Genomic DNA, 16,352 nt, shown 5'->3' with positions numbered 1-16,352 from the left:
GCGATACACAGACTACAATGGACAACTGGCTGGAGAAAAACAAGATAAAACGGCTTCTTCCCAATATTTCAGTGTGTGGAAACAGGCGAACTTGGAGAAAATACCTTGAACAGACCTTCAACTGAAACTTCTTTTTTAGAGTGCACTGTGTAACTTCTTTTACAAAACAAAAACTGACAATTTATAACCAAAACATTAGAGGCCTCTGCAGTAAGACCAATGAACTTGTAATCAATATTCATGAACTACAAGGTGTAAACAAGGTATAAACGTATCTCAGCTCTGGTAGACCAACACCTCCAACCTATCACCCGTAGACTCCCATCCTACATCAAGGACACAAACCACTTCCTAGAACGCCTCAAATCCATTCCCACTCCTCCCCCACCTGAGACCTTTCTTGTCACCATAGATGCTACATCCCTTTACACAAACATCCCACACGCCCATGGTCTCTCTGCCCTTGAGCACTACCTCTCCCAACGCCCACCTGAAGATCTTCCAAAAACCTCATTCCTTATCACACTTACCAACTTCATCCTCACCCATAATTACTTCACTTTTGAAGGCCAGACCTACAAACAAATCAGGGGAACGGCCATGGGAACCAGGATGGCTCCGTCCTATGCCAACCTCTTCATGGGCTGCATGTAGGAGGCATCCTGAAGACCCAACAGCTGATTCCCCTGGCCTGGTATAGGTTTATAGATGACATCTTTGTGGTCTGGACTCATGGTGAAGAAACACTCATTAATTTTCTCCATAACCTCAACTCCTTTTCGAATCTGAATTTCACCTGGTCCTTCTCCAAAACCCAAGCCACCTTCCTGGATGTTGACCTTCATCCTGTTGAAGCTCACATCCACACCTCTGTCCATATCAAACCCACAAACAAACAACAGTACCTTCACTTTGATAGCTGCCATCCATTCCACATCAAACACTCCCTTCCCTACAGCCTAGGTTTCCGTGGCAAACATATCTGCTCCAGTGACGAATCCCTCAACAATTACACCAATAACCTGACCAGCGCTTTCCTCTCCCGCAAATGTCCTGCAGACCTTGTCCACAAACAGATCTCCCGAGCAATACATTCCTCCCTGTCCAACAACAATATTCCTACCCTCAGACCACACAGAAGCATCCCCCTTGTCACACCCAATATTATCCTGGCCTCGAATACATCAATAAATTACTCCGCCAGGGATATGACTTTCTCAAGTCAACCCCTGAAATGAGATCATCCCTTGACAAAATTCTCCCCACACCACCCAGAGTTGCCTTTCGTCGTCCCCCTAACCTCCGTAACATCCTTGTTAAACCCTACAATATTCCCAGACTACCTTCTTTACCCTGCGGTTCCTACCCCTGTAACCGACCCCACTGCAAAACCTGCCCCATGCATCCCCCCACAACCACCTACACCAGCCCTGCTACTGGTAAAACATACACAATTCAAGGCAGTGCCACATGTGAAACTACACGTCATTTATCAGCTGACATGCCTGCACTGCACAGCCTTTTACATTGGTATGACAACAACTAAAGTGGCTGAGTGCATGAACGGACACAGACGAACTGTCCGCCTAGGAGACATCCAATACCCAGTAGCGGAGCATGCCCTCCAGCATAATTCTAGGGACCCAGGAACCTGCTAAACCGTATGTGCCATTTGGCTTCTCCCACCCAACACCAGTCCCTCTGAACTGCGGAGATGGGAACTTGCACTCCAACACATCCTTTCATCCCGGCATCCCCCTGGACTGAACCTACGTTAAACAACCTCACCCCCATTTACTCTTCAGTCTTCTTCTCTTTACCTTTCCTCTTTAGCCATTCACGCTTTTTTTCAACCTACATCTTTATACTATATACCTCTTTACTTCTGTATGCATCCTCTTTGGTTTGAAGCTGGCGCAGTACTTACAATAGAATATCTTTGGCTTCCCTCGTGACAACCATGCCTCCATCCTTGCTACCCTCCCTGTTTTCCTTTCACTGTTGCTTCATAACCTGGATTGTGAGTAACTAAATCCACTTTCCCTTCTTCCCTTTCTTTCCCCTCTCTCCTCCCTGATGAAGGAACATTTATTCCGAAAGCTAGGAACATAAATTTTCGATTGTTTTTTGTGTATCTATCGGCTGTACTGAGCTGAGGTAAGTACTGGCCAGCCCCTCTATCTCTTTGAAGGTATAAACTATGGTCATGATCTGTGATTTAGTGAGCATCATATTAATTTTGGTAGAGAAAAATTGTGATAAATACACTGAGGCAACAAAAGTAACGGGATACCTCCATGTGACGGACCTCCATTTGCCTGGTGCAGTGCAGCAACTCAATGTGGCACGGACTCAACAAGCCACAGGAAGCCCCCCGTACATTTATTGAGGAAAGCTCCCTTTATAGCCATCAGTAACTGTAAAAGTGTTGCTGGTGGAGGCTTTTGTGCACGGACTGACCCCTCAATTACGTATCATAAATGGGATTCATGTCGGGCGGTCTGGGCGGCAATCCATTTGCTCGAATTGTCCAGAATGTTCTTCAAACCCATCATGAACAATTGTGCCCCAATAACATGGCACATTGTCATCCATAAAAATTCCATCGTTGTTAGTGACATGAAGTCCATGAATGGCTTCAAATGGTCTCCAAGAAACTGAACATACAGAGTGCCCAGTCCATCCATACAAACACAGCCCACACCATTACAGAGCCACCAGCAGCTTACACAGTACCTTGTTGACAACTTTGGTCTATGGCTTCATGAAAACTGTGATACACTCAAACCTTGCCATCATTGGAATTCATCGGACCAGGCAACAGCTTTCCAGTCATCTAGGGTCCAACTGATATGCTCACAAGCCCAGGACAGGTACTGCAGACAATGTTGTTGTGATGTTGCCACAGGCACTCGCATCGGCTGTCTGCTGCCATAGCCCATTAACACCAAATTTCACTACATTGTCCCAATGGATCTATTTGTCATATGTCCCACACTGATTCTTGTGGTTATTTCATGCAGCGATGCTTGTCTGTTAGCGCTGACATCTCTACACACGTGCTGCTGCTCTTGGTTGTTAAGTGAGGGCTGTGGTGTGAGGTAATGCCTGAAATTTGGTATTCTCGGCACACTCTTGACGCTGTGGAGCACAGAATATTGATTTCCGTGATAATTTCTGAAATGGAACACCCCATGTGTTGAGCTCCAACTACTATTTTGCATGCAAAGTCTGTTAATTCCCATAGTGCAGCCAATTTACATCGAGAACCTTTCCACATGAATCACCTGAGTACAAATGACAGCTCTGCCAATCCCTTTTATACCTTGTGTACACAATACAACCACCCTCTGTATATTTGTATATCGCTAACCAAGGATGTTTGACACTTGAGTGTAATTATTACTTAGCAACATAATTATGCAGCAAATACAAAGATAAGGGTGGTGTTGCCACATACATTAAATATACTGTTACTTGCAGAACAACTGATGGGGAAAGTTATTGCTTAGGACAACATTTGGAAAAAAAATAATTGTTTAGGACAACATTTGGAAAAAAAATAATTCTCATACCCCAGAAGTAACACTATATCGAGTTCCTTCAGGGAATTGTAACCGCTTTTTGAGGCAGATGCACTCCTAAAATACAGGGTGTACATGAAGTCCAGGAACACTTTCAATTATTTATTGCAAGAACCAAACATTGTACAGATATCATACATATGTCATTTTGAAGAGAAACCTGAAAGTTTTTTTTCATATATACTGCCAAATTGTAGTATGGTAATTTGTCGATAGTCAGGGCTAGTTGCAAACATGGTGAGTTCAGGTGTGGAGCACGCTTTATGTGTGTTGGAGGTTGACAATAACAAGTGTGCTATGGCTCTTTCAACGGAATTTTAGAACCAAGTACAGTAAGAAGCCACCGACAAGGAAGGCCATTTACTACTGACACAACAAATGTGTTACGACAGGTTGCTTGTGCCCAGCAAAGAGAAGTGGACATCCCAGTGTGAGTGAAGTGAACATGAAGTGCATATGAGAGACATTCATAAGGAATCCAAAGAAATCAGTGCATCACGCATCCCATGAACTCAAAATGTGTCCAATGACAGTGTGGAAAGCCCTATGACAGAAGCTGCCTATGAAACCATTCAAATGGAAGATAGTGCAGAAGCTCAATGATGACTACAAAGACAAGCGTTTTGAGTTTTGTTCGCAGTTGCAACAACTGAATGTGGATGGGTATGGCATTGTTGATAGGTTAATTTTTTGTGACGAAGTAACTTTTCACACTAATGGGAGAGAGAACAGGCATAATTGTCAAATCTGGGGTACAAAGTATCCACACGAATGCATTGAATCTGAGCATACTTCGCCAAGGGTGAATGTTTTTTGTGCCTCGTCACGTCGAAAACTGTACGGGACTATCTTCTTCGCCAAGAGTGCTGTCAATGGATATTCCTACTTGGACATATTGCAACAATGGCTGATGCCTCAAATGCAATAAACTGTCCGTTCACCTTTCAGCAGGATGGGGTTCCATCCAATTTTCATCATGAAGTTTGTGGGTACCTGCACACGGAGCTGCCGCAATGATGGATCGGCTGTGCTACAGAAGAGGACAGCTGTTTCATGAAATGGCCTGCCCAATCACCAGATCTCACTCTGTGTGACTTTTTTTTGTGGAGACACATTAAAGATCTGGTGTATGTACCACTTCTACCATGTGATGTAGCACAGCTCCAGGAGAGAATACAGGAAGTGACTGCCACACTAAACGATGCTGTTCTGGGACTGGTATGGCGTGAATTTGCTTGACATCTCCTGGGTCACTCATGTTTCCCGCACATCAACTGCTTGAGGGGGGGAAAAAAAAAAAAAAAACGGCAACAGCAAAAACAACAGCTTTCAGAGTTTCTATTTAAAATGCAATATGTATGGCATCTGTCAATCTTTACTTCTTGTGCAATAAATAATTGAAAGTGTTCTCGGACTTTATGTGCACCCTATAGTATTGAAACACAGAAAAGATGTGGCAGTGCTTGGGAACATCAATATAAATTTTCTCAATTCCAGACCTAGAAAATTTGATTTCCACATATAATCTTGCTTCTGTGATTAATTTCCCTACTTGCATAACTTCCACACAAGCACACTAATTGATAATATATTAAGCAACAACACTAAAATAGGGGAAGAAAAGTCCTGAGTGGTCTCTCTGACCATAATGGGCAAAGATTTGCTATCCACAGTGCAAGTATCTATCAGAGTGAAAGTGGCCCCACTGGAAAGCTGCTAGGATAATTAATGATGAAATGATCCAGACTCTTAAATCACATCTCTAAGACATAAAATTAATTTAGATTGAGCCAATTCCAAGCACAAACTTTTCCATAATGAAGTGGCACTGATATTTGAAAGTACCTTCCCAAACAGAATGTATAAGATCCAAACCAAGAAATTCACCAAAAAGCTCTAGAGATATTTAGCGAGTCACAGAGGAATATATATTGGAAATACAGATTAGAGGCCATAGGAGAGGGAGTGTCCATTGCCGCTGACAAAAATATTCTCTCTATTCAGGTCGAAGTTGAGACTGACAGTGAAATTATCTGGTTGTATGTTAACAAATCTAGGTGAAACCAAGCTAGTTTTTTATGTTTTTACTGGCTGTGACAGTTCTAAACTCGTTCAAAGATTGTCTATAGTCAGTAGTGAATAAGAAATACCCAGATCATGCATTTTACTAGTTGGAGGCAACTTTAATCTACCAAGTATAGATAGGGATGTCTACGAATTCATTGCAGGGGATGCAGACAGGCAGTCCTGCAAAGTACTTCTGAACATGTTTTCTAAATACTGTTTTGAGCAGATAAATCAACAGCCCACATGCAATGGAAATATCTTAGAATTTGCAGCTACAAATAGGCTGTACCTTATCGACAGCACCAGCATAGAACAGGGATTAGCGATCATGATGACATATCAGTTAAGTATGCTAAGAGAGTGTTTTTGCTAGAAAGCGTAGTTAAGCAGTTGTTAGCATCTCACTCAGACAGTGAAATGACATCCCTTAAAGACATTGGCCCCTTACTTAGCTTAGCTCATATTTATTGTCAATCTCTAGCCCAGTACGAAGTCCGAAGTGATTGGCAAAAAGTGCAAGTGAGTCTTGTGCAGAAGAAGGGCAAAACAATGTCCCCACAAAATTACAGACCAATATCCCTAACATTAGGTTGCTGCAGAATCCTCGAGCATATTCTCAGTTCAAATATAATAAATTTTCTTCAGACCAAGAAATGTAATAAAAATTTCTCTTCTTCTGGTGGATACTGAACTGAGCAGATGCAAAGGAAGGTGTGCTCATGATTTTTAATAGCTTTGCTTAAATAAATATAAGTTTCAAAATACTTTGGCATTGACTAAATTAATTAACAATCTAGTTAACAATTTTATCTTTCCTAAAAGAACACAGAAAGAAAGTTATTAAGGAAAGAGTAAAAGGATTTCTCAGCCATTTGCTGATAGTGTTGGTGAGGAACACGTGAAGCAGGTAATCATCACCTTATGAAGTGCAGGAGAAACATGTTGAGCACATCTCATAGCGTTTACACTTAGTCACCAGCACTTGCCTCATTCTGAACAAAATGTGACACTCATTGTCCAGGCTGCACAGACCTGAGGATGTCTATTGGCTGGAGATGTGCGTGCTCAGCCACTGCTCTCCCAGCTATTTTGCAGACTTTACAGACTGTGGAGCCACTACTACTCAGTCAAATAGCTCCTTGATTGGCATCACGAACTGAATACGTCCCATATCAGTACTCCCATTGGGAAATGTCCTCATCAGTACCAGAGATCGAACTTGGGACCTCTGCGAGGCAGCTGTCTATACTGATCAATCAGCTATGGAGATGGACAAAAATTGAATAAACCTATGCTAAAATTAAAGACACTATTGTTATTCTTAGGTGATCTTCTATCTTCTATCTCACACAACTTTCTTTCCATTAAAAAATTATGCGTTGCAGATGCTAAAACTGCCATCGCATTGGTCACCATGAGCACAAAACCATGCTGCCAGGTTTATCATATTGCTAACATATCATATTGCTAACATAGCGTCACAGGTTCTCTCCCCTCATTTCATTTTACGTGACTTTTTTGTTTATCCACCTGCTTTTGTTTTAGAAGTGTGTCAACTCTTGTCAACACCTCTCTCCTACATGCCAAACTTCACAGAAGTGAGGTTGTGTGGGAGGATCATGAGTCACACCAGGACTGCTCCGGCAGTAAAAGCATTACCCATGAGCGACACTGTTCCAGGCTCAAATTCCAGTCAGGCACACGGTTTTAATCTGCCAGAAAGTTTCAGGTTTCGTTTTTGTTTAAGTGTGGTGTAGTTATTGAACCTAAAAGGAGTAAAATCACTTTTATTCATGCTTAATAACTGATCATAAAAGTTGCACATTCACTTTTTAATAAATAGGAAATTCCTAACTAGGAAGATAAAAATAAATGATGATGTAAGCAGTAAACGGGCTCCACAGAAACATACAAATATGAGAGGTCACAGACCGGCTGAACTCTGCAATCAGTATACCCTCATCTCCAAATCCACCTACTCCAAAAGTGGGCTAAATAAACATAAAACTTGAAAATATCCTGACTGGACAAAAGGGGAAAGGCAACTGGATCATGACCACTTTGGACAACTCCTTTTACAGAGACATCTACATTGTTTACATACTGAGTGCATTGCAACTATAATGTCAAAATCAAATTTAAATTAATTCACATTTTTGAAGTTGAAGAAATCAAAACCTGAAAAAGAAAAAAGGATTTACAAACCATGACAATTAGTCAGAAATTACAAATATCAAGAAACCACATGAACCACAAAATTAACAGACAATTCAGACAACCAATACCAATTATTGACCAACAAGGTGAAAACCTAGAATCCTTAAACCTATGTAAAAGGCATGGCTGGTCAACTTCAAAGTGTAACATAATTCATGAAGAAAGGCATCAGACATATTTAAAATTACAAATCCACATATGAGAAGAGCATTTATTCTATCAACTCCAAAAGTATCATCCGAATTATCAGATGGATCAAGAAAAAATATCAGAATGAAATATTTTATCAGTTATTGTATTTCACCAAAGCCCTCCAGAGACTATTACAAAATCTTTGTACAAATACAAACCACCACCCACCCATAACCCTGGTATAAGAAACAATATTGTGAAAAAGATAGTTGCTACTCAACATATAGCGGACATGCCAAGTCGCAGATAGGTATAACAAAACAACTGTTGGATCAGAAAGTGGCTTTCAGTCAGCAAGGCCATAACTGAAAATAGACAACATGCACACACACACACACACACACACACACACACACACATGACCACGGTCTCTGGCAGCTGAAGTCAGTTAGCAGTACAACATGATGGGGGAAACTACTGGGTGGTCAGAATAAGGAGGGGCCTTGGGTGGAGAAAGGGAGGTACAGTGGGGTAGGGGTGGGGTATGGTAAAGTGCTGCTTGTGGGAGTGTACAGGGATGAGGTGGAGAGAGGGTAGGACAGCTAGATGCAGTCGAGAGGTTAGACGGAGGGCGAGGGGGGAGCAATGGAAAAAGAGAGAAGTAAAAACATAGAGGATGTGTTGGTGAAATAGAGGGCTTTGTAGTGCTGGAATGGGAACAGGGAAGGGATTAGATGGGTAAGGACAAAGGCGAACGAACATAGTGACCAGGAGGGTTACAGGAAGGTAGGATATACTGCAGGGACAGTTCCACCCTGCACAGTTCAGAAAAACTGGTGTTGGTGGGAAGGATCCATATGGCACAAGCAATGAAGCAGCCATTGAAATAAAGGAAACTGTGTTGGGTGGCATGCTCAGCGACGGGGTGGTCTAAGTGTTTCTTCATCTTAGTTTGCCGGGGGCATCGTGTGGACACACAGCTTTTGTCATGCCCACGCAGAATGCAGCACAGCTTTTAGATCATGACTGGTTTCACAGGTAGCCCTGTCTTTGCGCGTTAGGTGATGTTTGTGACTGGTGTGGAGTAGGTGGTGGTCGGAGGATGTATGGGACAGGTCTTGCTAGCATTTAGGTCTATTACAGGGATATGAGCTGTGAGGCAAGGGGTTGGGACCAGGGATTGTGTAAGTAAGGACGAGGATATTGTGTAGGTTCAGTGGGCAGCGGAATACCACTGTGGGAGGGGTAGGAATGATAGTGGGTATGACATTTCTCATTTCATGGCATGATGAGAAGAAGTCGAAACTCTGGTGGAGAATGTAATTCATTTGCTGAAGTTCTGCATGGTTCTGAGCTTGTGAAGGTTTCAGTTAGACCCTCAGTATATTTCGAGAATGACTGCTTGACACTATAGATGTGACAGCCAAGGGTGGCTAGACTCTATGGAAGGGACTTCTCGGTATGAAATAGGTGGCAGCTTTTGAAGTGGAGGTATTGCTGGTGGTTGGTAGGTTTGATATAGACAGAGGTACTGATGTAGTCACCTTTGGGATGGAGGTCAACATTGAGGAAGGTGGCTTGCTGAACTGAGTAGGGGCTTCTAGGGTTGAGTAGGACAGTATGAAGCGAATGGAGGAAAAGATGTTGAGGTTCTGGAAGAACTAGTCCACAAAGTTGTCATCCATGAATCTAAACCAGGTGATGTGTTTGGGATTCTGGGTGTTTAGGAAGGATTCCTCTAGGTGGCCCATGAATAGGTTGGCATAGGATAGTGCCATGTGGATATCCATAGCCATACCTCTGATCTGGTTGCAGGTGATGCCTTCAAAGGGGAAGTAATTGTGGGTGACAGTATAGTCGGTCATTCCGACTATGAAGGAGGTTGTTGGTTTGGAATCCATCGAGCACTGGGAAACATAGTGCTCAACAGAGTCCATGGACATAAGGGATGTTAGCATAAAGGGAGATGGCATCAACAGTGACAAGCTGTGGAGAGTTGGTGGAGAAAATGCTTGGTAGCTTTTGTAAAGGAAGGTAGGTTCCGGGTAAGAGGCTGAAGGTGTTGGTCTATGAGAACAGGTACTCTCTCAGTGTGGTCATAGTAACCAGCCACAATGGGGTGTCTTAGGTGGTTGGATTTACAGACTTTTCTAAGCATGTAGAAGGTAGGAGTGTATGAACTAGTAGCGGTGAGAAGAGAGATGGACTCTGGGGAGAGGTTCTGGGATGGGCCTAAGGATTTGGAGACCCTGCTGGATTTTTGGACTGGAGTCAATATGGCAGAGTTTGTACATGGATGAATCTGACAACTGGCAGAGTCCTTCTGCCAGCTAATGCTTGCATTTGAAAACAACAATGGTGGAACCTCTGTCAGCAGTTAGGATTTTAAATTCAAAATAAGTTTTTAGTTGGTGGTTTGCAAATTTCTTTTGTGGATATAGGGTTAGTTTGCATGTTGAGTGATTTGGGGAATGACGGTGAGGCAAGGTTTGAGGTTAATAAATTATGGATCATTAAGATGGGTTGATTTGCAGCAGTGGGGGCTGATCACAGTTGGATAGAGGAGTGAACTGAGTGATGCAGGGTTCAGCATTGGTCTTTGGTTGGTGGCGAAAAGTTATTTTCACAGTAGGGTCTGGGACAATGAGAGTAGTTCTTTAAAAAGGGCTAACTGTGAAATCAGTCATGTGATCTACAAGATAAGCTGCAGCCACAATGCTGCTTTCTGTGTGGGCATGACAGCCAACAAACTCTGTCCACATGAATGGCCATCGACAAACTGAGGCCAAGAAACGCCTGGACCGCCCCATTGTTAACTATGCCATCCAACATGACATTCTTGAAACTTTCTGGCAGATTAAAACTTTGGGCTGAACCGAGACTCGAACTCAGAAGCTTTGCCTTTCGCGGGCTGTGGCTAAGCCGTGTCTCCGCAGTATCCTTTCTTTCAGAAGTGCTAGTTCTGCAAGGTTCGCAGGAAAGCTTCTGTTAAGTTTGGAAGGTAGGAGACGAGGTACTGGTAGAAGTAAAGCTGTGAGGACGGAGCATGAGTCGTGCTTGGGTAGCTCAGTTGGTAGAGCACTTGCCTGCCAAAGGCAAGGGTCCTGAGTTCAAGTCTCGGTCCAGCACACAGTTTTAATCTGCCAGAAAGTTTCATATCAGCACACACTCCACTGCAGAGTGAAAATCTCATTCTGATGACATTCCTCATTTCAGTGACTGCTTGACAGCCTGTGTCATATGTATCCCTCCCACCAACACCAGGTTTTCTGTGTAGATGGCAGCTCTCCCTGCAATATATCTTGCGTTCCCATAACCCTCCTGGCCTCGACCTTCATTAGTCATTACCCTTACCCATGTTGTTGTTGTTGTTGTTGTCTTCAGTCCTGAGACTGGTTTGATGCAGCTCTCCATGCTACTCTATCCTGTGCAAGCTTCTTCATCTCCCAGTACCTACTGCAACCTACATCCTTCTGAATCTGCTTAGTGTATTCATCTCTTGGTCTTGATGCTTCAAAACATGTCCTACCAACCGATCCCTTCTGCTAGTCAAGTTGTGCCACAAACTTCTCTTCTCCCCAATCCTATTCAATACCTCCTCATTAGTTACATGATCTATCCACCTTATCTTCAGCATTCTTCTGTAGCACCACATTTCAAAAGCTTCTATTCTCTTCTTGTCCAAACTACTTATCGTCCATGTTTCACTTCCATACATGGCTACACTCCAAACAAATACTTTCAGAAACGACTTCCTGATACATAAATCTATATTCGATGTTAACAAATTTCTCTTCTTCAGAAACGCTTTCCTTGCCATTGCCAGTCTGCATTTTATATCCTCTCTACTTCGACCATCATCAGTTATTTTACTTCCTAAATAGCAAAACTACTTTACTACTTTAAGTGTCTCATTTCCTAATCTAATTCCCTCAGCATCACCCGATTTAATTTGACTACATTCCATTATCATCGTTTTGCTTTTGTTGATGTTCATCTTATATCCTCCTTTCAAGACACTGTCCATTCCGTTCAACTGCTCTTCCAAGTCCTTTGCCGTCTCTGACAGAATTACAATGTCATCAGCGAACCTAAAAGTTTTTACTTCTTCTCCATGAATTTTAATACCTACTACAAATTTTTCTTTTGTTTCCTTTACTGCTTGCTCAATATACAGATTGAATAACATCGTGGAGAGGCTACAACCCTGTCTCACTCCTTTCCCAACCACTGCTTCCCTTTCATGCCCCTCGACTCTTATGACTGCCATCTGGTTTCTGTACAAATTGTAAATAGCCTTTCGCTCCCTGTATTTTACCCCTGCCACCTTTAGAATTTGAAAGAGAGTATTCCAGTCAACATTGTCAAAAGCTTTCTCTAAGTCTACAAATGCTAGAAACGTAGGTTTGGCTTTTCTTAATCTTTCGTCTAAGATAAGTCGTAAGGTCAGTATTGCCTCACGTGTTCTAACATTTCTACGGAATCCAAACTGATCCTCCCTGAGGTCCGCATCTACCAGTTTTTCCATTCGTCTGTAAAGAATTAGTGTTAGTATTTTGCAGCTGTGACTTATTAAACTGATAGTTCGGTAATTTTCACATCTGTCAGCACCTGCTTTCTTTGGGGTTAGAATTATTATATTCTTCTCAAAGTCTGAGGGTATTTCACATGTCTCATACATCTTGCTGACCAGCTGGTAGAGTTTTGTCATGACTTGCTCTCCCAAGGCCGTCAGTAGTTCTAATAGAATGTTGTCTACTCCGAGGGCCTTGTTTCGACTCAGGTATTTCAGTGCTCTATCAAACTCTTCACGCAGTATCGTATCTCCCATTTCGTCTTCATCTACATCCTCTTCCATTTCCATAATATTGTCCTCAAGTACATTGCCCTTGTATAGGCTCTCTATATACTCCTTCCACCTTTCTGCTTTCCCATCTTTGCTTAGAACTGGGTTTTCACCTGAGCTCTTGATATTCATTCACGTGGTTCTCTTCTCTCCAAAGGTCTCTTTAATTTTCCTGTAGGCAGTATCTATCTTACCCCTAGTGAGATAAGCTTCTACATCCTTACATTTGTCCTCTAGCCATCCCTGCTTAGCCATTTTGCACTTCCCGTTGATCTCATTTTTGAGACGTTTGTATTCCTTTTTGCCTGCTTCATTTACTGCATTTTTATGTTTTCTCCTTTCATCAATTAAATTCAATATTTCTTCTGTTACCCAAGTATTTCTAGCGGCCCTCATCTTTTTACCTACTTTATCCTCTGCTGCCTTCACTACTTCATCCCTCAGAGCTACCCATTCTTCTTCTACTGTGTTTCTTTCCCCCATTCCTGTCAATTGTTCCCTTATGCTCTCCTTGAAACTCTGTACAACCTCTAGTTCTTTCAGTTTATCCAGATCCCATGTCCTTAAATTCCCACCTTTTTGCAGTTTCTTCAGTTTTAACCTACAGGTCATAACCAATAGATTGTGGTCAGAGTCCACATCTGCCCATGGAAGTGTCCTACAATGTAAAACCTGATTCCTAAATCTCTGTCTTACCATTATATAATCTATCTGATACCTTTTAGTATCTCCAGGATTCTTCCATGTATACAACCTTCTTTTATGTTTCTTGAACCAAGTGTTAACTATGATTAAGTTATGCTCTGTGTAAAATTCTACCAGACGGCTTCCTCTTTCATTTCTTAGCCCCAATCCATAATCACCTACTATGTTTCCTTCTCTCCCTTTTCCTACTGACGAATTCCAGTCACCCATGACTATTAAATTTTCGTCTCCCTTCACTACTTGAATAATTTCTTTTATCTCATCATACATTACATCAATTTCTTCATCATCTGCAGAGTTAGTTGGCATATAAACTTGTACTACTGTAGTAGGCATGGGCTTTGTGTCTATGTTAGCCACAATAATGTGTTCACTATGCTGTTTGTAGTAGCTTACCCGCACTCCTATTTTTTTATTCATTATTAAACCTACTCCTGCATTACCCCTATTTGATTTTGTATTTATAACCCTATATTCACCTGACCAAAAGTCTTGTTCCTCCTGCCACCGAACTTCACTAATTCCCACTATATCTAACTTTAACCTATCCATTTAAATTTTCTAACCTACCTGCCCGATTAAGGGATCTGACATTCCACGCTCCGATCCGTCGAATTCCAGGTTTCTTTCTCCTGATAACGACGTCCTCCTGAGTGGTCCCCGCCCGGAGATCCGAATGGGGGTCTATTTTACCTCCGGAATATTTTACCCAAAAGGACGCCATCATCATTTAATCATACAGTAAAGCTGCATGTCCTCGGGAAAAATTACGGCTGTATTTTCCCCTTGCTTTCAGCCGTTCGCAGTACCAGCATAGCAAGGCCGTTTTGGTTAATGTTGCAAGGCCAGATCAGTCAATCATTTAGACTGTTGCCCCTGCAACTACTGAAAAGGCTGCTGCCCCTCTTCGGGAACCACATGTTTGTCTGGCCTCTCAACAGATATCCCTCCGTTGTGGTTGCACCTACGGTACGGCCATCTGTATCACTGAGGCACGCAAGCCTCCCCACCAACGGCAAGGTTTATGGTTCATGGGGGGGGGGGGGGGGGGGGGCGGCTTACCCATGTAGCCCCTTCCTTATTCCCATTCCAACACTAAACAGCCCTCTATTCCACCAGTGCATTCAGTGTTTTTAGTTCTCTTGTTTTTTGCTACCCTCTGTCTAACCTCTCGACTGCACCTAGGTGTCCCACCCTCTCTCCCCACCTCATCCCTGTATGCTCCCACAAGCAGCACTTTACCGTCCCCCATCCCTACCCTGCTATCCCTCCCCCTCCTCACCCCAGCCTCCTCCTTAATCCCACAACTCAGCTGCCTCTCCCATCATGCACTGCTACTTGCATTCTGGCTTCAGCCTCCAGAGACTGTGGTCGTGTGTGTGAATTACAGTCTGATTTGTGTGTGTGTGTGTGTGTGTGTGTGTGTGTGTGTGTGTGTGTGTGTGTGTGTGTGTGTGTGTGTGTACATTGTCTATTTTTGACAAAGGCCTTGTTGACCAAAAGCTCATTTTCTGACAGTCTTTTTGTCATGACTATCAGTGACTCAGCATCTCCGCAGTATGGTGTGTAGCAACCATCCTTTTCTTACTATTCTAACATTCCATCCTGATTATTCATTAGTATGAGTAATTTATTCACCAAAGATTCATTTTATATAGCAAGATTAAGCAACAATATTATGAAAATGGTATTTGCTATACAGTGGAGATACTGATGAAGATAAAAAACAACTACAGCAAGGAGTAGGTGAATACCAGGGAGGCTTCATGCCTTGGAAAGGCTGTGCAGAACAATATCATCACCTCAAAAATATTTGTGACATATTACAGGAAACAAAAACAACCTCTTGCAATAATGTTTGTAGGTTTTTAAGAACATGTATGAGCATGTTCATATACCTCCATTACTAAGAGGTTTAAGAAATTTTTGATTACATCCAAAATCTATGAAATTAATAGAACTCATTTTAACTAACAAAAAATCTTAAGTCAAGGACAGAGAACAATTAACCATGCTATTACCTATAATAGAAAGTGTTAAGAACAGAAGACTGATTGCCACCATCATAAATTGCATTTGGGGATTTACAAAAAACCAAGCAGATAGAACCAAGGAACTCGATGAGAAACAAATCAGACTACAAACTATGATCAACAAACAAACAATGGTTATTTAAAACAAAGAAAGAACACTGATATCCAAGAAAATGAAGCACTACAGGGCTAAAAGAAAACAAAAAAATCTTTGTGTATAAAATTGACGAAAGTGGTCCACGAAACACCATACATGTGGACACTGACTTCGATTCCTCTTTTGCTGCCACTATTCAGGATTAACAGAATAAACACTGACATCAGCTTTCACTCTCAACCCTTCATTACATATTTATCACTACCAACAATAATACACTGCAAAAACACTCCTTACACTCACACATACATAACACATACATACTTATGATATGCTATACTGAGCAATCATGCATCAGTACTTTAGCATATTCCATAAACATAAACACAAGTGGATCACAGTATTAGGGCCCTAAAAAATTAGTAAATTAACATGCATAAACAGCCTTAAAACAACCTTATCAGTGTGTAATTTTGTTAATGCAGTTCAGCTTCGAAATATTCCCAAATCCCTGAGGTGCTTGCTTTCATTACAAATTTCACCTACTACAAAGTTCACAGTTACAGAAGGAAGGATGATTAGTAACTGAAGACAGTATTATTTCTACCTGTAGTACAAGCTTTTATAATGTAACACAGACAAAGAATGTATGAAATACTAAGAAGGTAGAA

General features: G+C 42.0%; 1 protein-coding gene across 24 annotated transcripts in view; it reads right to left on the bottom strand.

The window, feature by feature from the left end:
* LOC126278103 (Down syndrome cell adhesion molecule-like protein Dscam2) overlaps window positions 1-16,352 on the bottom strand; it is an 810,453-nt gene that overhangs the window by 113,828 nt on the left and 680,273 nt on the right. The window lies entirely within an intron of this gene.

This window comes from Schistocerca gregaria, chromosome 6, assembly GCF_023897955.1.
Source record: "Schistocerca gregaria isolate iqSchGreg1 chromosome 6, iqSchGreg1.2, whole genome shotgun sequence".
Classification (NCBI taxonomy): Eukaryota; Metazoa; Arthropoda; class Insecta; order Orthoptera; family Acrididae; genus Schistocerca; species Schistocerca gregaria.
The sequence above is the reverse complement of the archived record's forward strand: the minus strand, read 5'-3'. Positions and strand labels throughout refer to the sequence as shown.